General features: G+C 40.2%; 1 protein-coding gene across 3 annotated transcripts in view; it reads right to left on the bottom strand.

Annotated features, from left to right (window-relative positions):
- RMDN2 (regulator of microtubule dynamics 2) overlaps positions 1-12,466 on the bottom strand; it is an 89,945-nt gene extending 77,479 nt beyond the window's left edge. Inside the window, exon 1 of one of the 3 annotated variants that reach the window (XM_004466022.5) lies at positions 12,337-12,466. The gene's annotated coding sequence lies outside the window, so the exon portion shown is untranslated. Of the gene's footprint in view, positions 1-7,570; positions 7,719-9,630; positions 9,651-12,336 lie in introns of those variants that run through there. The other 2 variants (XM_012528104.4, XM_004466021.3) reach the window with 2 other exon arrangements.
- Between the last annotated feature and the right edge of the window lie 2,546 nt (positions 12,467-15,012).

The following is a 15,012-nucleotide window of genomic DNA, read 5'->3' as shown; positions in this document are numbered from 1 at the left end:
TCCTTCATTGAAAAACTTTTTTTTTAGGTGGTACTAGGGCTGGAAATTGAACCAGGGACCTCATTTATGGGAAGCCAACACTCAATCACTGAGCCACATCAGCTCCCCTAAGTTGTTTTTTCTGTCTGCTTGTGTTTTGTTGTTGTTGCTGTTGTTTTTAGGAGGCAGCGCGAACCAAACCCATGCGGGAGGCAGGCGCTTAACCACTTGGGCTATGTCCATTCCCCTAAATTTTTACCTTTTGGTTTTGGCTGTACTTTTCCATTTCTAGTAATTCTTTTCCTAAAGCCTTGTCCAATTCCTGGCATGATCCTATCAAGGTGTTGTGGGCTACGAAGTCAGATATACTTAACTGTTAGAAATGTATTTAAAAAGACAGCGCGTTGGTTTGTTTGAAGTTCTCCCCCACGTGGAATGCATAAGCTTTACAGCACGAACTATGTGATAATCATTTGGCATGCCAGCTGGCCTTTTTGGCCAACTTCAATTTTAGCAGAAAAACAGCTTTAACAAGACTGATGAAGAGAACCTTGGAAGGTTATAGGGAACTTTCTGCCAGCACAGGGAGGGGTTCGAGTAGTGCTGAGTTAGCTTGCCTGCCTTAGAATCCCACTTCTGCTCGTTTTTGCTGTGTGCCCTTGGACAAGGTGCTTCAGATTTCTCAACTGTGAAACGGGGATAATAACAAGTCTTTCCGTGACAGGTCTGTAATGAGGATTAAATGAGCTAACACTTAGAAGGAAATTAGCAGTACTTGGCACTAAATAAATGTTATGATGATGATGATTTACTGCACTCCAACTTTATGTTAATCTCAAGTGAGGACCTTTACACTGATCATTGGTGCCATGAGATCTGTGACCTCACAGTCTGTTTGGTTCACCATGATATGCCCAGGACCAAAAACAGCACCTGGTTCAATGACCCTAATACACAGTGTTTAGCTTATGAATGTACATAATTTGAATGCTGAGACATTAAGCGTTTTTTAAATATTAGAAAAAATGTGGGACAAGAACTATAATTATGATATATCAAAATGCATGGCATAAAAAAAATGCATGGCATGTTTTCTTAGGCATGTTCCTGGGGATTCAAAATAGGTAAACTTAACTTTGAGATGGCAATGCTTTTTTTTGAATTTATGAAATTTTCTATATTTGTTAATGATCAATGTTTAAGTGAAGATGTTAGATTTTGACTGAGGCACAAGAGAAGATAACCAAAGAAGAAGAAAAGGTGGGAGGGGTTAAAAAGATCATTAGGGGAATGAATCTATTTTAAGAACCTGAATTTGACCAGGGATCTGGAAACATTAATTTAAGCAAACATAAAATGGATCCCCAAAGTCACAATTCTGAGGCTCTTTCTCATTTCCACTTGCCAAAGTAAAGAGTATCCTGGATTCTTTTCAAAGCAATTCCTAAAAACAGTAAAGAAAATTCTTACAGCTACTTACAGAGAGGTTTAAAATTATATTTATGGAATGACCTATCTATTCAATTATACTTTTTCCTTCAAAATTTTTTCTAGCTTTCAAACTTGATGCCAGAAAATAAAATGTAGTAACATCCATGACAATTTCAAGATTCAAGACAAGTTTAAAATAAGGGTAATCTGAAAAAAAGAAATATAGAAATATAAATCCATATGTGCTTGTTTCCAGTGTTAGTTCTCAGAAACAAATTTCTTGGGATCAAATCCCAACTCTAGTACTTATTTGCTGTTTGACTGTGGGAGAAGTTATTTAATTCCTCTATGACTCACTTTCCTCACCTGTAAAATGGGGATAGCAATAATACTTATCTCATAAGACAGCTGTGAAGAGTAAATGATAAAGCAACAGCTAATATTTATTAAGCACTAAGGTTGGGGCACTTTGTAAAAAAGGGCTTTATATGTGTTAATAAATTTAATCTTATCACTGCACATAAACATGTAGCACAGTGCCTGCCACATAATAAGCACTCGGTCAATATTAGCTATTATGGTATTTTCAAAAAAATGAAGGTAAGAAATACTCTAAAAATAGCAATGACATAGAGTAGCTATTAAAGTATATATTTCACTGAAAATTCTCTATCAAATTATTTTACTATAGAAAAATCAATAGAATCAAATGTATTTTTAGAGTCCTTACAAAAGTCTATGAGACTTTGGCTTCAGGACATGAGAGAGTAACAATGTCTGGAACCACTTTCCCACTATAAACAACTAAAGACTGGACAAAATATATGTGACAATTGTTTTTAGACAATGAAAAACCAACAGCACCAAATCAGGATCCTTGAATGAAGGAAAACAAATGAGGAAAGTCCTATGATCTCCCACCTCTCCAAGTGAAGGCAACCTTTGGACTATGGCACAGGAAAGGCAAAGCAAACAGAGCTTAGAAGTCTCACGGGGTTGTAGAGACAGAAATCAGAGTTCAGAGAGACTGTAACACCTAGACTTTGTAGAGCAAAATGCTGAGGATAATGGAGCTATGCAGAGAAAAAACTACAGAAATCTCCACAGGGTCTCCTCAAATCTTCTGCACATGCACGGGTGACCTCATCAGGCCAGGCGAAGAACAACATCTTGAGCTTACAGAGAACTGAGAAGTGCTCAGATTCCTACCAGGCAAAAGGAGAGAGCCCATGGAACATATAAGACTTTCAGCAGAGATCTCTAAAGGGAGATGCCTCAGTGGGACCAAACTAGCCCTACAGTGAAGGCTATTCTAGTTTCCCCTAATTCAGATGAAAAACAAGCCTCCAAAGGACGAAAGTGACTTACAAATAACTTCAGTGCTTCATAAACAACCTCTAATACTCTTTAAAGGAATGGAATATCTAGAACTCAACAGCACAAAATTTGCAATGTCCAGCATCCAATAAAAAAGAAGCAGGCCTTTGACTAGGAGAAAAATCAGTCAATAGAAACAGAACCCAAAATGACAGAGATGATATAATTAGCAGACATTAAAATAATTATTACAAATACATTCAAGAATTTAAAGGAAAATATAAAATGAAGAGAAGAAAAATAAAAGGTATTAAGAAGAACTAAATGGAACTTATAGAGATGAAAAATAAAATATCTCAAAAAAATTACTGGATGTGAGTAATAGCATGAAAAACACTATGGAACAACAACAACAAAAAAATCAGTGAACTTGAAAACATAGAAACAGAAATCATCCAACATGGAGCACACACAGAGAAAAAAAAAGCTTGGGAGAGGAGGGAAGAAAAAAAGAATAAGCAGTGGCTTATTGACCTATGGGGTGACGTTAGGCAGTCTAAGACACACACAGATAAAGTTCCAAGAGCAAAAGGGGAGAGAGGGGTGGAAGGAAAAATATTTGAAGGAAAAATAGCTAAAATTTTCCAAATTTGACAAAACCTATGGACCTACAGATCCAAGGTCAACATAATCCAAGCAAAATAAGCAAAGAAAACCAAACTAGTAATCAGGTTTATCACAGACAACCAGTGATAAAGAGAATATCTCAAAAGCAGGCAGAGAAAAAAAAACCACATTGTATACAGAGGAAAAAAATAATAACAGATGTCTCTTTAGAAACTATGCATGTAATAAAACAATGGAGTGGCATCTTTAAAGCGCTGAAAGGGACTATCAACTTAAATTTCTAAACTCAGTGAAAAGGTCTTTCAAAAATAAACAAGAAATAAAGATTTTTTCAAACTTAGAAAGCTAAGAGAATTCATTGTCAGAAGACACACTTCAAGAAATGCTAAAGGAAGTTCTTGAGGCAGAAGGAAAATGATAACAGAGAGAAAGTTGGATCTACACAAAGGAATGAAGAGCACCAGTAGTGGTAAATATGTGGGTACATATAAAAAATCATTGTTCTTATTTTAAAACTTCTTTAGAAAATATTTGCTTATTAAAGTAAAATAATATATCATAGGGTTTATAATGTATGAAAAGTAAAAGAACAAAACACTAGCACAAAAGATGAGAGGGGACAAGTGGAAATACAATGTCGTAAGGTTCTAAGATTAAAATGAAATGTTGGGAAACGGACTTTGGCCCAGTGGTTAGGGCGTCCGTCTACCACATGGGAGGTCCGCAGTTCAAGCCCCGGGCCTCCTTGACCCGTGTGGAGCTGGCCCATGCGCAGTGCTGATGCACGCAAGGAGTGCAGTGCCACACAGGGGTGTCCCCCGCGTAGGGGAGCCCCACGCGCAAGGAGTGCACCCATAAGGAGAGCCGCCAAGCACGAAGAAGGGAGCAGCCTGATGAGGAATGGTGCCGCCCACACTTCCCGTGCCGCTGACAACAGAAGTGGACAAAGAAACAAGACGCAGCAAAAAGACACAGAAAACAGACAACCGGGGGAGGGGAGGGGAATTAAATAAATAAAAATAAATCTTTAAAAAAAATAAAATAAATAAAATAAAATGAAATGTTATAATATTAAGTCAAAGATGCATTTTTAAAACCCTACAGCAACCAGTAAAAAACCACACCACAAGAAACAGAGGTATAGATAATAAACCAATAGCGTAATACTAAAAATATGCAATTAGTCCAAAAGGAGGCAAGAAAGGAGGGAAAAAAAAAAAGAGATGTGCAAATAGGAAGCAAAAAGGAAGAGAAAGCCTTAACTGAATGGGGAAATGGTGCCAAAGGAGGGAGAAAGAACAGTATTTTCCTTTGCCATTGGAGATGGATTCTAGTGCACAAGCATAAGGGTTGGCCTCTGATGGGAACAAACATGCATTCATGGTAATGAAAGAAATGGCAGATTCGGTGAGAAGGTGGGTAGATACGGAAATTTTCTTTTATTACCTCATTGTTCAAGTGAAATAGGAGGCACAAACAGTGAAGATGATAATGGGGGAGGAATTATTGGAAAGAGGCCAATTCTGAACTAGGTTGTATACCTGAAATTTGCCTTCCTATGGTTTATATCCTAGGATTCGATCTCTAGCAAAGCATCATCATTTCTTACACTCTAAATGGACAACTAAATGTCATGTTTCAAATGATGCCCTATGGAAGAAGGTCTGAAAGAATAAGGTGCAAAAATCTGTTTCCAAGAACTCTGCCCAAACGAAGAACAACTCCTTTAAATTCCTGAGTGATATCCTGGACTACCTGCATTGCCCAGGTATTGGATGCCCTGTTACATTACAAGCCTAAGTAATAGTGTGGAAGAGAAATGAGATTAAGATAATAACTGTCCAGAAATCACTTAAGTTGTAGTGATATTATAGCCAAAGATTTAAATATTCCTTCTCCTAAATCTGAGGGCTCCAGGAGGAAGCATAGGTGCTTAAACTGGCCTGCCTGAGCTCAGGTACAGTTTGTGTAGTTTTGTGTGTATGTTTTTAGCAAAAAGTATTTTTATGTAATCGGTATAACTGGGAACATCTGCCTACTTCCCCTCATTCCAGGAGACATAATAGCAGATTTGGATCAATTTGTAACCTCAGCTGAAGTTGCAGGTAATTATTATTAGCTATTCAATTTTATTTCCACAAAAATTTATATCACAAACTAAATTATCTTGAAAGATTACTGTAAAGGACTATATACCCATGACTTACATCTGCATCACATCTAATGATCACACATCAAGCTTGATCTTGGCTTTGTCAATGAAAAGATTCGGCTGTTCATACACTGATCTAGAAGCCTGTTAAAAGGAATCTTCCTATTCTGATTGCTCTCTTTGGCTCAGACCAGCTAGACTTCCTTGAACTTTATTAAGAAACATGGCCTACTTTGAAATTTTTCACTTAATAACTAAATAAATAGAAGTAAAAATCTACCTAGGAGTCTACCCTCCCCCCACCCTCCCCCACCAGTCAGGATGAGATTTCAACAGGTGGCAAACTATGTATTTTGCTTGATTTTCCTTTAGAACTACAATCTAAATTCTCTCTTTGAGACGGGTCCTATTATTATTTCATTTTTGCAGATAAAGAAACTGAGGCATAGAGCTGCCAAGTCATTTGCCCAGGGGTGGCCCACCTAGGAAATGAGAGCTATCACCCTTGATAGCCTTGATAACCAACTCCTGGGTTCACTCTTCACTGCTGCATGAGGAGACCTCAGAAGGGCATCCAGGACAGGAGAATGCTGACTGTGCAGAGCTGTACAGGGCTGAAATATTACTTCAGAACTATAAAATTAACTGGGAAAAAAACTACAATCAATGGAAGAGGTACTTGTTTTAAATAACCCCAATTAGAGGTGAATAGCCCAAGCCATGTTTGACTTTTATATTAATATAATATGGATGTGCTTCTACAATAATTTGAAGATGCCACTGATTAGGAAAAAAGTGATGTAGAAAGTGTACTTGCTTGCTTCCAGTATAATTTCAAAGGTTGTGTTATGTCATTTTATACTTTTAATTTCCAACTTAGAATATTGAACACAATATCAAAACATGGTAATTACAAAACTAAAAATTGTATTGACTAGATGTTGGAACTCTAATATTTTAATAATAAGATGCTAAGTATTATTCTTGTTACAAGTTTCAATTGCTAAGGTGCTAGCAAAAACAATGACAAATAGACAAAGATTCTAGGTAAATACTGACATCAAAAATTAATGTGATACATAATTAAAAAGCATAGGTGAGAACCAAGAATTCTTCTGAAATAATAATCAAAACGTTAACTCTATAAAATATTTCTCTATTAAAACTCCTTTATAGAAACTAATGAAAAATTAACCTCAAAAACATTTTATTCCATGTACTGGCTTTTATTAATATTTAGTAACGGAAATTATGCGTTACAAAAGTAATTATGATAATGATTAAGCATATATTCACTAAATGAAATTCATCCGCAGCCTCTTGGGGAGGGGGTGGATACAAAATACACTGAAAAACTCAGAGAATGTATGAAAATTTTTGCAAACTAGGATTAAAAAAAAACCCATCATGATGGCCTACAGACTAGCCTAAGTTTTAAGTTTCCAAAGAGAATTCTCCGGAGTCCTGGAATAGTGATCAGATTACCCGCAGTAGCCTGGATAACCTGAGCCTTTTGTAGTGAATTCCAATACTCCGTATTTCATCAGACTTTCATTATTTTGTTTTACAATTCCTTTTTAACGTGGGGCTCCCTGATGTTTAGCTTAGTTGAAAATACTGCTTGGGCTGAATATCTGGCTTCCGCTTTTGTTTAAAACACGTAGAGAAGTCCGAGTATGAGACAAAACAAAACAAAACATGCTCCCCAGAGTCAAGGCGGAAAAGTTAACTCAGGAGGCGGAGGTCGAGGCACGGCTATTTCCAGCAGAAACTCCTCGGGGTCTGCGGACCGGGCCGCGGCGACACCCCGCCCGCCGGCTGCGCCCCCCGTGCAGGATGGGCCGGGCAGAAGTACCCGCGACCTCCGGGGCTGGGGCTGGGGCAAACGCTGCGCCGAGGAGCCGTCGCGAGTCCCGCCGGGAGGAAGCCCGGCACCCGGCACCCGGCAGCGACCCGGCAGCAGGGCCCGGAGGGCGCCCGCGCGACCCGGAAGCGCCGTCGCCGGAAGTGCCGCCCCGCCCCCCGCCGGCCCCGCCGCGGAGCGTGCCCTCCCCCCGCCCGCACCTGTGTCCTCCGCGGGGGCCTCTCTGCGGTGGGGGTCCGGACGTCTCCGGTCACGGCCCGGGGGAAGCGGAGGGCGGCAGAGCAGCCCCGGAGGCCGCGGGTCCCCAGGTCCGGCGCGCGCCCGCCGCGTCCTGACCCAGACGGCGAGGCGCGGGGGAGGAGCCCGCGGCCACTGGTCGCGCCACTCCCGCCCCTCAGCGCGGGGGTACAGCACCCCCCCCCGGCGGGCGCCCCGCGCACCCTTTACGCGAGGAGAAACCCGCGCCCTCCTGGAGGCCGTGGCCCGCGCTGGACATTGCTGCTCGGATGCCGCCTCCCCCCGAGGACCGACCGTGTCTCCCCACGACCACCGCGCGGGGCTCCCTCCCCGCGCGCCCTGGTGCCGGCCGCGCCCGCTTCTCACCTTCACCCCCGTCCCGGTCACTCCCGCTCCCCGAGCCCACCCGCCTTTTCCCCACGATAACACTGGTTTGGGGCGCAGCGTTGAACACAGAGGTCTTGTGGTAAACTAATCACCTCTCCTTCTGCAGCCAGGTTTTCCTAACCTCACTTTAATTCACGCTCCCTTTTAATGAGTGAAAATTCCAGGTCCTTCGTCCACTCAACCGTTCTGAGTTGCATTCAGGTAAAAATCACTATCTTCTGAGAATGCCCAACATAACGAAATTTTACCCAGCTGCACTTTCTGTGCCTTCTGTGATGAAAATAAAATGAAATTCTCAGAAATAAACTCATGACACCCCTTTGTGTCGCCCTCACCTGGAGCATTACTGCTTTAAGGGAAGGCTCGCCTAGAATTTATTTACAAAATTTTCCACCAACGTACTGAGCAGAATTAAAAAGGTATACACTGCTATTTATTTTTAAAAAGTAAATCTCTGGTTTATGTAGAAAAAGGCTAATATTGGCAATCCATACAACTTTACTTACTGATTGGGATTCAAGGACTCTGGAACCTGAGAATGTAAGCAAGCATTTTAAAATTTTTTTATTTTTTTAATTTTTTGCCCTTTCAGCAAGTTGCATTCAAGACTAGGTAAGCCTAGGCAAGATAATTTTATTAATAAAAAATTTAATTGTATTTAGATAAGCTTTGGTAAAGATCAGACTAATACTTAACCTTTCAGTCCCCACAGATTTGAAACTAGTAAAGCATTCCCTTCTACACAACCACTTTCACTCCCATTTAATTATGGTTTTAAAGATCACAGCATAATGCTAATGTTTGCTTTTTTTTCTTTTGGTTTACATCTTAGACTGTAAACCTTTCAAAAATTTTTGTTACATTATTGTTTACATTTTAGACTCTACACTTTTATAAATTTTTGGTGAAATTTAGCATGTCCTATATCCATCATTGCATGATCTTGTGGAACACTTCCATTGCCCCCTAGTTACCCCTGCTTACATCTATTCTTTTCCTCTCTCTCCCCCTCTCAGGGCCCACAGTGACAACCAAGCTTCACGGCTGGAAGGACTAGATTCACAGATACTTGCAACAATGCTGAGGGCTTGACATACTAGACTGTCCTCCCCCTCTGGGAACCACCAATTCTCTACAGAGACACCCTTCCCTATGTTTGAGGACAGAACATCAGGCTACCCAGGATGGGGGTACACCTTCTCAGTCATTGTATGCATCTCCACCCAATGATATAACACACTACGACAAGATGAGCACTCACACGCTCCCTAGAAGTCTGCCCCTGTGCCAGATGACCCATTAAGCACCTTAAACACGTAACCCTTATTATATTTTCTAAAGAGTTTTCTCAACATTATAATTTCTACTACATAACCGACAATCTCCCATGTTCATCTGCTTCCCCCAACCCTCCCCCCAATTCCTTGGGCCATCTGACCCATCCCCCCAACCCTAGCCCCCCTCAAGCCTGCAAAGCCCCACCCAATAATATCCCTATGTCCCCATTTGCTTTTATTTTAACCAGGATATAACATGTAAACCTGTCATGCAGGGTGATAGTAGGTTACTCTCTTAACAAGATTTGGATACAAATGAAACTTTGTCTCTTCAATAATATAAAAGAAGCTTAAATTACCTTGAGATTCAGGCACACAAGGAGGATCACACAGAGGTGTTCACTGCTGCATTGCCAGCACACAGCACAAAAGTCCTGCACTAAAAATGAGCCTGGGCTGAGTACAAGGCCTCACCAACTCTCAACTCCATGAGGAAGACCACAGCTGGTACTGACTTATTCTTTCTCCAGGAAGTAGGATACTACAGTGGTCCCCTTCCTGTGTTCTATCTAACATGCTGGGTTGCCCGCCCCTCTAATACCTTTCATTCCATTCCTGCATCAAAAAAACTGAGGGATAGAAACCCAGAGCTATGATAGCCACTGGGTAAAGTTAAATGTTGGGTAAAGTTAAAAGTAAAGAACAAAGATAGTTGCTTTCTTTGCCAGTCACTGTTGCCCTGTTGCGGGGATGACTTAAAAAAAAACAAAACAGACTCTTCCTCCTTCTCACTAGGAGTGAACAATCCAACGGAAACTTCTAAAGGGGTAAAAGCACATCTCAAAGTTGTTTGCTTTTACTCATCACAATGAGTCTAGCATTACACTCGGGCAAGAGCACAGTTGTCTTCACCTTCTCCAGCTTTTCCCACCACTTCCACCAGGCGTCACCCTATTCTTCAGCTATAGCCCAAACTACCTGATAATCTTCCCCAGAGCCACACCATTTCCAGACTCTGTCATTACCTGTTGTTCCTTGGGCCTGGAATGCCCTATTCTTTGCCACTTGTCAAAAACCGAGCCATCGGTAAACCATAGGTAAACCATCTAGTTTAACCTATTTCCCTTTAGAAACTACTCTCACATCCTTCTCCTCCCCAAAACTCATATTTACCCATGACCCTTCAAGCCTTTGTGGAAGGAGGAATTTAAATGAACACAAAACTTCTCCATACAATGTTTTGTTAGTGCTTAGCCTAGACGCTGGAACTGCGAAACTGTTACTTATCTTCCAGGCAAGGAGGGCAGCACTTACCCTGTACCCACAATGCCTGGCATTGTGCTTGTCCTCCGTATTAGATCAACTTTTGAAAGAATTTATTTGAAAAGAATATTATGCTCAAGGGAAAACAGGACATTTGTAGTCCTTCATATAGGAATAGTGTGGGAAGTGTGTGTCAAGATATTTGGTTTTGCTGTTAGTTTATTCTCGACCCCCACCCTCGTGGGATTTATCCAAGTGTTTTATTTCCAGAAAGCAACTGAATGATTGATAGCTTTAGCACTGTAATAGTTACCAATATGCTATATAGTTAACTACTCAGTCCTAAAGCCTATATTCAAATCCTTTTCACCCAGTTAACAAATTGCCCAGTTAATAAACTATAATGGGAAAATGAACTCTTCAGTCAGAAAGCAATCAAGCTTTCTGTCCCCATCTCCTTGAAAAAATTATGCTCTTTCTTTTTGTTAGAAATTTGATCTGGATTTTACTTTAAAGCTTCGGTATTAGTGATCATGGTGAGATATTATAATTTACAATGCAAGGATGCCTTTTTTTTCCCCTTCAAATTTGTAATTTATTTCTTCATTTATGAAATAAGGATTGAGCTCTAATATAATTAGTACCTCCATGTAATTCCCAGCTCCCACCTCAAAACAGCAAAATCAGTGTTCCTGACTGGGATTTAAAGAAGCATTTTATTGCTAAAAAACTGGGAAAATTATTTTAACATTAAGAACAAAGTTTTAAAAAAAGAGAGAAAGAGAAAAGAAAAAATTTTGAACTCTGCAGTCTGCTTGTAAGGTAAGAGCAGTCCTGGAGGGTGAAGTTGTTAGCCAGCCAGGTCTTACTCTTTATATGATTATGTTAGTTTATCTTCCTAAGAATCCAGTGAGGTAAATAATAGTATTATTTCAGTCTTACAGGTAGGGAGACCAGGTTTCAAGAGGTGAAGAAACTTGCTCCAGGTTAGTTGATTTTAGAGGCAATAATCAGCCTTAGCTTCGAGAGCGTTCCCTTTTAGCTGCTCCCCAGAAGTGTAACTCAACTGCCAGGCCTGCTGCTGCTGCACCTCTTGAAGGGGGCTCTCCATAAACCTCCTTTAAGCACACCACATAATATTGTGATTTCTCCCACTTTTATTATTTATGGTTCAGTCTCCGTTGCTACTCTTAGAGGAGGGACTGAATCCTCAGAACTGAACTCGTACCCCCGGAGGGATTCTCTATAAGCATTTGCCACTATGTCTAACCCACAGGGTATAAAATTATGGGGTGTCTACCATCAAGTCAGCTTTAGAGTTGGGGAGAATAGGGGAAAATGCTATGTCTAAAGTAAACAGTTCTTGTTTTTTTGAATTTGGGAGCTCTAGAACACAGAAAATTACCAAAACTGTTTGAAAAGACAATTCTGATTAAACAGGAACTTCCAAGGGAACAATGCTTTCTTTGGAAAAGGCAGGAGGAAAAGTTTATTAAATATTTTCATAAGACTAAGTGGTTAATGTGGTAGGTTATTAATTAAGTACAAAAAAATGGTTGGCTCACTGAACTGAATGGTTCAAAAACGCTATTTTGGAAAAATATGTACGAAAGAAAAATTAGAATAATACTTGTGTAATACTACTAAGTAATTAAATGTTGAAGCAATTTATTAAAATATACTTCATTGAGATAGAGCATTCTTATTGGAAACTTTATATTTTGCTAGAAAATTTAAGTTTTTAGTCAATGAAGAAACAAATATTTTCAGAAAGGCATATATATTGCCAGATTAATACTAACCTTGCTCAGTGGCTATCAGCAGGTCGTCTGTGAAGTTTCAAGATAGGAATGAAGTTATAAAGATTCTGACGTTGCTGAAGATTGTGTAAGTCACATTCTAGTAAGCCTCTCAAAATACAGCCTTAGAGACACTCTAAAGTGAAACTAACAAATTCAAAGTAAAGAGTAATTTTGCCTCTCCCTCCCTCCTGCATTCTTTCTTCATTGGAGAGAAAACATTCAGGGACGTCTTTGACAGAATATATATCAACTTCACAGGTCAAGGTTAATTTCATGGTTTAGGACAGATTAAAAATGAAGTTGAACATCTGCTAGTTAGACAAAATGCTACAAGACATGTATGCAAAAAGTATTTAAAATAACTGGATAATAAACTATATATAATAACTAGAATAAAAGATTTAAGATTGGACTTGGGCAGTAAGTCAATTTTACAAGATATTCCCCTGGAAAAAAATTTCAGTTAGCAGTTTCAGATCTATTGTCCACAGACAATACAAGGAAAAGTTGTTCTTCCCTTAAAAGCAGATCTCTTTTGAGAAATTGCTTTGTAGATAGAGAAGCCTCTTGAGATGGAAATCTATAGAGAGGATCCATTCTATGCTGCAGTAGGACATGCTAATTAACCAACCATTTTTAAAAGTTGTTCCATTTTATTAAAATTGCTTTCCTATCATCACATTGATACATATTTGGACTTTCATTCAGAGCAGTGAATGTAGAAAAATATGAAAACTGAAATTCACCAGTGTAATGATTTTAGAGTAAAAGCTGTCTTAAAAAATAAGTGATCCAACCTAATGTAAGGGGGAAATGGAAAGCAGAAATGAGTTTATATGCTACAAGTCTCTAAAAAGAGTCTGGAGGTTGTCAGAAGGATTGCCCCTGTGCACAGCTGAGCAGAGTCTGGGAGACAGATGGAGTGGATGCAATCCCCAGGTGTTGGTTCCTTTGAGGGCTAAAGAGACCCACGGGTTCTATGGTCATGGCAGACGGGGTTCACTGCCATGTCAGATGGCCCTCCTTTGGAGCTGGTGTTTCTGCGTGATGGAACTGGACTCAGATGGGATCTCTTTTCATAAGACTTTCATCCTACTTTACTGGAATTGTAGTTGGTGTTGGGGTTTAAGATATATTTAGGGGATTTGAATCTCTGGACTGACAATAGGATAGCCAGGCCCTGAGCGTCAACAGACTCCAGCTCCTACAATCTGATTTATTGGACTCACTTCACTCAGCTAAGATGAAGTTGAAGAAGGACAATCACCACACCATGGAGCCTAGAGTGCCTACAACTGAAAGCAGGAGGATTGCATCCAGTATCCATGTGGAATCTGAGCCTCCTCCTGACATAGAGGTGCAACAGACACAACCAATCCAAGGCCCACAGAGAAAAGGTGGCATTGGAATGGAAAAAGTAGACATGGTGGCTGATGGATATGGGGAATGGCAGGAAGAGATGAGATGTAGAGGCGCCTTTGGGACTTGGAGTTGCCCTAGATGGTGCTTCAGGGGCAATCACTGGACATTGTAAATTCTCCCAGGGACCACTGGATGGAATGTGGGAGAGTATGGGCCATGATGTGGACCATTGACCATGAGGTGCAGAGATGCCCAGAGATGTACTTACCAAATGCAATGGATGTGTCATGATGAAGGGAGTGAGTGTTGCTGGGGGGGGAGTGGTGGGGTGGGGGTGGTGGGGTTGAATGGGACCTCATATAATTTTTTTTAATGTAATATTTTTACAAAATCAATAAAAAATTAAAAAAAAATAAGTGATCCAAAGTAATTGTAGTTTGATTGTTTGGGACTGGGAATATATTTTACAATAAAAAGTATGTGGTAATGGTGATTAGTTTCCTAAATAAGCCCATAAAATTCTTTATAATCTATATAATAACATACAGTATGTTTTTAAATTGAATTCTAACTCAGAAGTCTTGATGTCATCATGTCTGTTACTGTTACAATGGCCTTAACTTGCTTCCACTTAAAAAAAAAAGGTGGACTTGTTCCTTGTAGCTATTGGAGCTAAAGCTATCTGTTTTAGTCTGCTAGGCTGCCAAAAGCAATATATCAGAAATGGGTTGACTTTTACAGTGGGGATTTATTAGCTTACAAGCTTACAGTTCTGAGGCTATGAAAATGTCCAAATCAAGGCATCATCAGGCAATGCTTTCTTCCCAAAGACTGGCTGCCAGCGATCCTGGACTCCTCTGGCACATGGCAAGGCACATGGTGGCATCTGCTGGTCTTTTCTTTCTCTTCTGGGTTTCCTTGCTTTCAGCTTCTTGCTTCTGTGGCTCTTTCTTTCTCTTTCTGCATTTATCCTGTTTATAAAGGGTTCTAGTAAGAGGATTAAGACCCACCCTGGGCCATGCCTTCACTGAAGTAACTTAATCAAAAGGCCCTACTTTCAACAGGTGTGTACCCACAGGAATGATTCACTTTAAGAACATACTTTTCCAGGGTCCATACAGCTTCAAACTATCACACTAGCCAATGAAAAGAGAAACCCCATCCTCCAGCTATGGCATCTGTTTACCAGCTAATGGAAACAGAATTCTTCTTACCACCAGCCACAGCCTCTGACAGGTTTCTCACAAGAAAAGAGCTATCCATGTAGCCACAGGGTTCTTTGACTCTCTCACATGAGGCAAAACAACACTTCAA

The sequence above is a fragment of the Dasypus novemcinctus genome, chromosome 17 (genome assembly GCF_030445035.2).
Source record: "Dasypus novemcinctus isolate mDasNov1 chromosome 17, mDasNov1.1.hap2, whole genome shotgun sequence".
Taxonomy (NCBI): Eukaryota; Metazoa; Chordata; class Mammalia; order Cingulata; family Dasypodidae; genus Dasypus; species Dasypus novemcinctus.
Note: the sequence above shows the minus strand (reverse complement) of the source record. Positions and strands in the feature narration are given on the sequence as shown.